Source organism: Fundulus heteroclitus, unplaced genomic scaffold, assembly GCF_011125445.2.
Source record: "Fundulus heteroclitus isolate FHET01 unplaced genomic scaffold, MU-UCD_Fhet_4.1 scaffold_148, whole genome shotgun sequence".
NCBI classification, from domain to species: domain Eukaryota; kingdom Metazoa; phylum Chordata; class Actinopteri; order Cyprinodontiformes; family Fundulidae; genus Fundulus; species Fundulus heteroclitus.
Genome location: NW_023396560.1, coordinates 175,373 through 181,765, shown reverse-complemented (window position 1 = coordinate 181,765; position 6,393 = coordinate 175,373).

The following is a 6,393-nucleotide window of genomic DNA, read 5'->3' as shown; positions in this document are numbered from 1 at the left end:
ATGGATCACTGTTTCGAAGTGCTGTCTGGAAAAAAACAGGTTTTACTTTGGCTAGCTGCCTTACGTGGAAAAAGCTGGATTTTAAAACGGTTCTGATGTGTGCTTCCATCTTAAGATCAGCATCCATCTTAACCCCTAAATTAGTAATAACCGGCTTAACATACTTGGCCAAAGAGCCAAGACTAGTCAAGGAATTAGCAGTGGATCTGCCAAAAATCACTACCTCTGTCTTGTCTTCATAAAGTTTAAAAAAAAATTAGGGCCACCCAGGCCTTCACATCTTTCAGACATAAAAACAGAGACTGAAGAGATGTGGAGTCTACATTCTTTAGCGGTAAATATATCTGTGTCATCTGCATAGCAATGAAAAGCAATCCCATATTTTCTAAAAATAGAGCCGAGAGGAAGAAGGTACAATAAGAAAAGAAGTGGGCCTAGAACTGAGCCCTGTGGGACACCACAAGACAGTGGAGCAGAGGGGGACCTGTGGGCATCAAGATAGACACAAAAAGTACACTCAGCCAAATAAGATTTAAACCAATCCAGAGCTATGTGACCAATGCACACCCACTGTTCCAAACAGGAAAGTAAAATGTCATGATCAACTGTATCAAAAGCAGCTGATAAATCCAACAGCACCAAAACAACAAAGTCACCAGAATCAGTTGCTAAAAGTATATCATTAAAAACTTTTAAAAGAGCTCACTTTGTGCTATGAAATGGTTTAAAACCGGACTGAAAAACCTCTAATATATTATGTTAATTAAGATAAGCCATTAGCTGATTACAAACTACCTTCTCAAGAATTTTAGAAACAAAAGGCAATTTAGAGATAGGTCGATAATTTGCCAGAACAGTAGGATCCTAAATTGGTTTCTTAAGTAGGGGCTGCAGAACTGCATGTTTCAGAGTTTTAGGAACAACACCTGAGGACAAGCTACTATTTACAAGAGCAAGGACAGAAGGACCTATAGTAGAAAAAACGTCTTTAAATAATTGGGGCGGAATAATATCATCTGGAAAACCAGTTGGCCTTAAGTGACTCCCATCAGGGATACTCCATTTGAAAAATAGAGTCTCCCTGATGTATTTTGGAAGCTTTCAAGACAGGTGATTATTTAAAGAATAGAGTCAGAGTGCATGTTTTAAATTGAATAAAAGCATAAAAAGTGAATTATCAATTCTTCAAAAACAACCTTTTTTTAATTATTGTTCTTAAAAAAATATCACATGTTATCATCATGTTTTAACAAGGTTTTGAACACATTTGCATAAAATTAGTTGAATTTGAATTACTAGCACCATATAAAACAGATCAGATTAGGTGAATATATGACAATTTACTAACTTCCGAGCGCGCAGTGAGACAACACATGCGCTCTCAAAACCGGTCTCGGGTGCGCTCAGTTCCTTCTCTGCTCGCGGCTCGACCTGCTCATTCCACGCTCAACACCAGCTGTGCTGTGCGCTCCCTTGGCTGTTTCTCTGCGAGCGTCGCGTGAGAAGAGTTTTTCAGGGTTGAGCTCGGATTGGTTCCTGCGCGCTCAACCAGAAGGCACAAATATCGATCCATTATATATTCGGGGAAATATAGGCGGCGGCAAGGGCTATTATAGACGGCGATTTGCCGCCATTGATCGGCTACTTTTGACTGCCCTGAGGTCTGTGATATTTTAGGTGCTAAGCCATTCAGGGATTTATAGACTAACAGAAGAATTTTAAAGTCTATTCTCTGAGATACAGGGAGCCATTGTAAGGACTTTAGAACTGGGGTTATGTGCTCTACTTTCTTAGTCTTAGTGAGGACGTGGGCAGCAGCATTCTGGATCAGCTGCAGCTGTCCGATCCGCTTTTTAGGCAGGCCTGTAAAAACACTGTTGCAGTAATCAATTTGACTAAAAATAAACGCCTGGATTTTTTTCCAGATCCTGCTGAGACATCAGTCCTTTAATCCTAGAAATGTTCTTCAGGTGATAGAAAGCCAACCTTGTAAATGTCTTTAAATGCTTTTGGAGGTTCAGGTCTGAGTCCATCACTACTCCCAGATTTCGGGCCTGATCAGTGGTTTCTAGCTGAAGCGACTTAAACTGTGTGCTAACTTTTGATCTCTCCTCTATTGATCCAAAGATTATTACTTCAGTTTTGTTTTTATTCAATTAAAGAAAATTTTGGCACATCCAGGCATTAATTTCTTCTAGGCATTTACTCAGTGCCTGAACTGGTTTATAGTCACCTGGTGACATGGTGATGTAAAGCTGCGTGTCGTCTGCATAGTTATGGTAGCTGATGTTTTTTATGATCTGAGCTAGGTACAGTATTGGGTCCTTCTTGCCGCTTTTGTAATAATATTTATTGCACATTTAAACATTATTGACAACTCAATATTGTTAGGGAAATAATATTAATATTGAAATAAGAGAGTATGTTAGTGTCAGGATGCAGCCTGAAGGTCGCCGGCTCGGAAAGGTTCAACTCCAGCTCAGTCCACAGCCTGAAACTCTGTTCCAGCTCAGCCCGCAGTCAAGGGCTCGCCCACTTCGGCACTCTGCTTTGGTCTCAAGTGCTCGACTCCTGGGTTCCGTCCTGGTCTTAAGTTCTCGGCTCCTGTGATCCGTCCTGGTCTCACGTCATCGGCTCCAGTGTTTCTTCCTGGTCAGTCTCTCCGCGCTGTACCTGCCGGCCAGCTTCTGCACCCTACAACTCTGCTTGGTAATAGACTCTGGTCCCTCATGTCATCCATCATACACCGTGTGCAATAAACTCTCTTAAAAAACAAGTTCTGTGTGTGCGTGCTGTGTCCGGGTTCATCCTAAGACAAATCATGACATTACGAGCCGGCCAAAAGGATGAACCCGAGCACGCACAGAGCTTGGTGCAGAAGCTAGCAGGATCTGCCCCGCCTCTGGATATGCTCCGCCTCAGCTCGGGGACTTCATGGATGCCATCCGCCTCTTGATCAGCTCCGCCTGGATCGCAGTCCACGGTGCCCCGCCTCTGGTCCGTCTCGCCTGGGTTGCTGTGCTGCGACGCCTCGCCTCTGGTTTCGTTTTGCCTGGGTCGCTGTGTTACGACGCCTCGCCTCTGGTTCGTCTCGCCTGGGTCGCTGTGCTGCGACGCCTCGCCTCTGGTTCGTCTTGCCGGGGTCGCATCTGCGACGCCCTGCCTCTGGCTCTGTTCCCCAGGGTCGCTCTCCGCGAGGCCTGCCTCTGATGCTGCCAAGCATTTAAAGACGGCGCTTCAAGTTGTCACTGCCCAGCGTGACTGTTGCCGCTGCCCAGCATGTTAAGACTTTGCTGCCCAGCGCCTTCTAGTTTCTGTCTTTTTTTTTTTAGTTATTTTTTGGTCCTTGTGTTTTGAGTTACTTAACATTACTTAGTTTTGGAGTATTTCAGTGCTTCTTAGATTTCTTAGAGTTCTTTAGTTCCTGTCTTGCTTTGTGTTCTAGTTCTGCTTTTGTTTTCTAGTTCCTACTTTAGTGTACTTGGTCCTGCCCCAGTTATTTTTTTCCCCCTAGTGACACGTAAGTTTTCTAGTTTTGTCTCAGTCCTGTAGTTCCTGTCTCACTCCTGTAGTTGACTGTCTCACTCCTGTAGTTCCTGTCTCCGTCCTGTAGTTCCTGTCTTACCTCTGTGTTTAGTCCTCTAGTTTCAGTTTAATTTACTAGTCCCTGCGTTGTATGGGTTCCTGCGCTCTATGGGTTCCTGCGCTCTCCCTGCGCTCATTAAGGTCCCTGCGCTCGATAAGGTCCCTGCGCTCATTTAGGTCCCAGTGCACGCAAGCCGCTGTCTGTGCCCTCTGACGCTTCCGGTCTGTCGCTGCCCAGCGTCCTTCTGTCCTTGTTCCCTAGCGTGTTAGGATGCCCTCTGTCCCCTGGCTTGTTAGGACGCCCTCTGTCCCCTGGCGTGTTAGGACGCCGGCGTTCCCTGATGTTTAGATTGCTCTGTTCCTGCCGTGTTAGAACGCCCTCATTTCCTGGTGTTCAGATTACTTTGTTTCCTGGCATGTTAGAAGCCCTCTGTTTCTCTGCCGTTTAGATTTCTTGGTTCCCCAGTGTTCTCTAGCCTTTTAGCTCCCCAGTGTTCTTTAGCTTCTTTAGTTCCTCAGTGTTCTCTAGCCTCTTTGGTTCCCCATTGTTTTTTTTAGCTTCTTTGGTTCCCCAGTGTTCTTTAGCTCCTTTAGTTCCCTAGTGTTCTGTTTTTTGACCCTGTTATTCAATGAGATGAGCAGCGAACAGAAAGCATTGCTGCTGCGCACTGAAGTGTGTTGGTTGTCCTGCGGCAAAGTATTAACAAGACTGTTTCGACTGTGACACAAGCTTAAGCAGTTTGATTTAGGACAATCCGATTAATTTGGCTCTTAGTCTGCATGGTAACAACTTTCTAAAGAGGGCTGTCTACTGGTAGACATACTTTCTGCTCTGAATGAACTGAATCTAAGTCTGCAGGGAGGCAGTGTTACCATGTTCAACACACAAGACAAGATCGAAGCGTTGATGAAGAAGCTGGTTCTGGGTGAGCTGTGTGAGTGAGACCACACTCCTGTGTTTCCCTATGCTTCACGAGATCTTGGAGGAAAATGACGTGCACCTGGGTGAGCATGTGAAAAATCTCATAATTGAGCACCTCAACCAACTTGCTGATCAGCTACTGCAATACTTCCCACCTATAGACTCCTCTTGTGCGTGGACTCGCAACTAGTAGTAGTCTCCCGACTACTATTATACATGTTATATAAGTTCATGAAAGTTGCACTATTTTGGCGTTTGAGAGGCAAAACTCAGGGTTTAAAAGAGATTATTCAATTAGTAATGTAATTTTACTGTCTTACTGTTGCACTACTATTATACATGTTATAATTTCCCTAATGTTGCACTATTTTGGCCTTTGAGAGCCAAAAGTTTATTCAACTATTGTCACCCATTCCAGGTAGGCAATAAAAAGTTCTACTACCCTAAGTAGTACGCAGTTCTTCATATATACACACATACATCAATTCAAACAGATGGTATCGGTATGGTATCGGCCAATACTGCACAGCCAGGTATCGGGTATCGTATCGGGGCCAAAAACTGGCATCGGAGCAACACTACTCGCAACCCATTTGAATTTTGCTCCCAGTCCCACAGCGGTCATTTCATGAGCAGAAACAGCTGATCGAGCACTGCAGTTGCAGTTCAAACGAAAGCCACTTGAGGATTTTTGGACTGAGTCAATCCCATCATATACAATCCTGGCAAAGCAGGCCTTGACAGTTCTGACACCCTAAGCTACAACGTATCTATGCAAGGCTGGTTTCTCTGCTGTGGCAGCAGTTAAGACTAAACATCGGCAAAGAATAGATGCTGTTGAGAAAGATTTGAGGCTTAAACTGTCATCAATTGCGCCAAACATTAGAGAGCTTTGTGCCAAGATACAGGCCCACCTGTCACATTAATATGGGTAAGTAGTTGACCAGATTGTTTTGATATTATTGTTGCAGACATACGCGTCGATTTATATTTTTGCCCAAAATAAATAAATACCATCATAAAGATGCCCCTCTCTGAACATCTGATTGTACAAAGAATTTCTTTTTTTTGGTAATTTATGATGTAGCCTATTGTGATGGACCAAACACCCAGAGGAGCGCTGTGCTATTGTGGAATGTATTAACTTTGATCTGTTTTTATACACTCGTATTAAGGTTTGATATGTTTTATATGCTTCTATATGCTTTTATATGCTTCAAAGTAGAATGTGAGTAGATTAGGGTAAAATGCGCTGTTTGTGCAAAGTAGCAGAAGAGAGTCTCAAGGCCAGGTCAGCAACTAGCAGAAATGTGCAGCACCTACACACAAAAACAGACTTCTTGACTATGTTCACGCACAGTGCTGCAATACTTTTTGTGATTCAGACAGGTTCAGTTAATTTTAAAGATGCGGTTTTAGTGTGTATTCAGACAGGGACATGGCAGCATGCAGCAGTTCTTGCTCCGTTCGCTTTTTAACTTTCTTTTAACTTTATCACTTTTCTTTTTTTTGATTGCTCTTGTTTTTTCACAGTAACTCTGTAAAGTACTGTCCTCTCTATCGAGACCGTTCTCATAGAGTTTTCGCGTTTCTTTGTGCTGTTTTTTTATCATGCCGTGCTCACCGGGACACGCTCATTTTTTTACACTGGAGAACAACTCAGAGCGCTAATGCCGACCGGCGCTGTAGCCAGACCAGCTGGAATACCACCCTAACTCTGAAAGAAAACACGCCATGGTTACAGAGGAGGAGAACAACATTGGGGGAAGAAAGGAGGGTCGAGACGAGACGGGCTTATTGAAAGGAGAAGATTCAAGCGGTGTCTCCCCTCTGTTATTATGGGTAATGTTCGCTCTTTATACAACAAAATGGAGGCGCTAACGCGG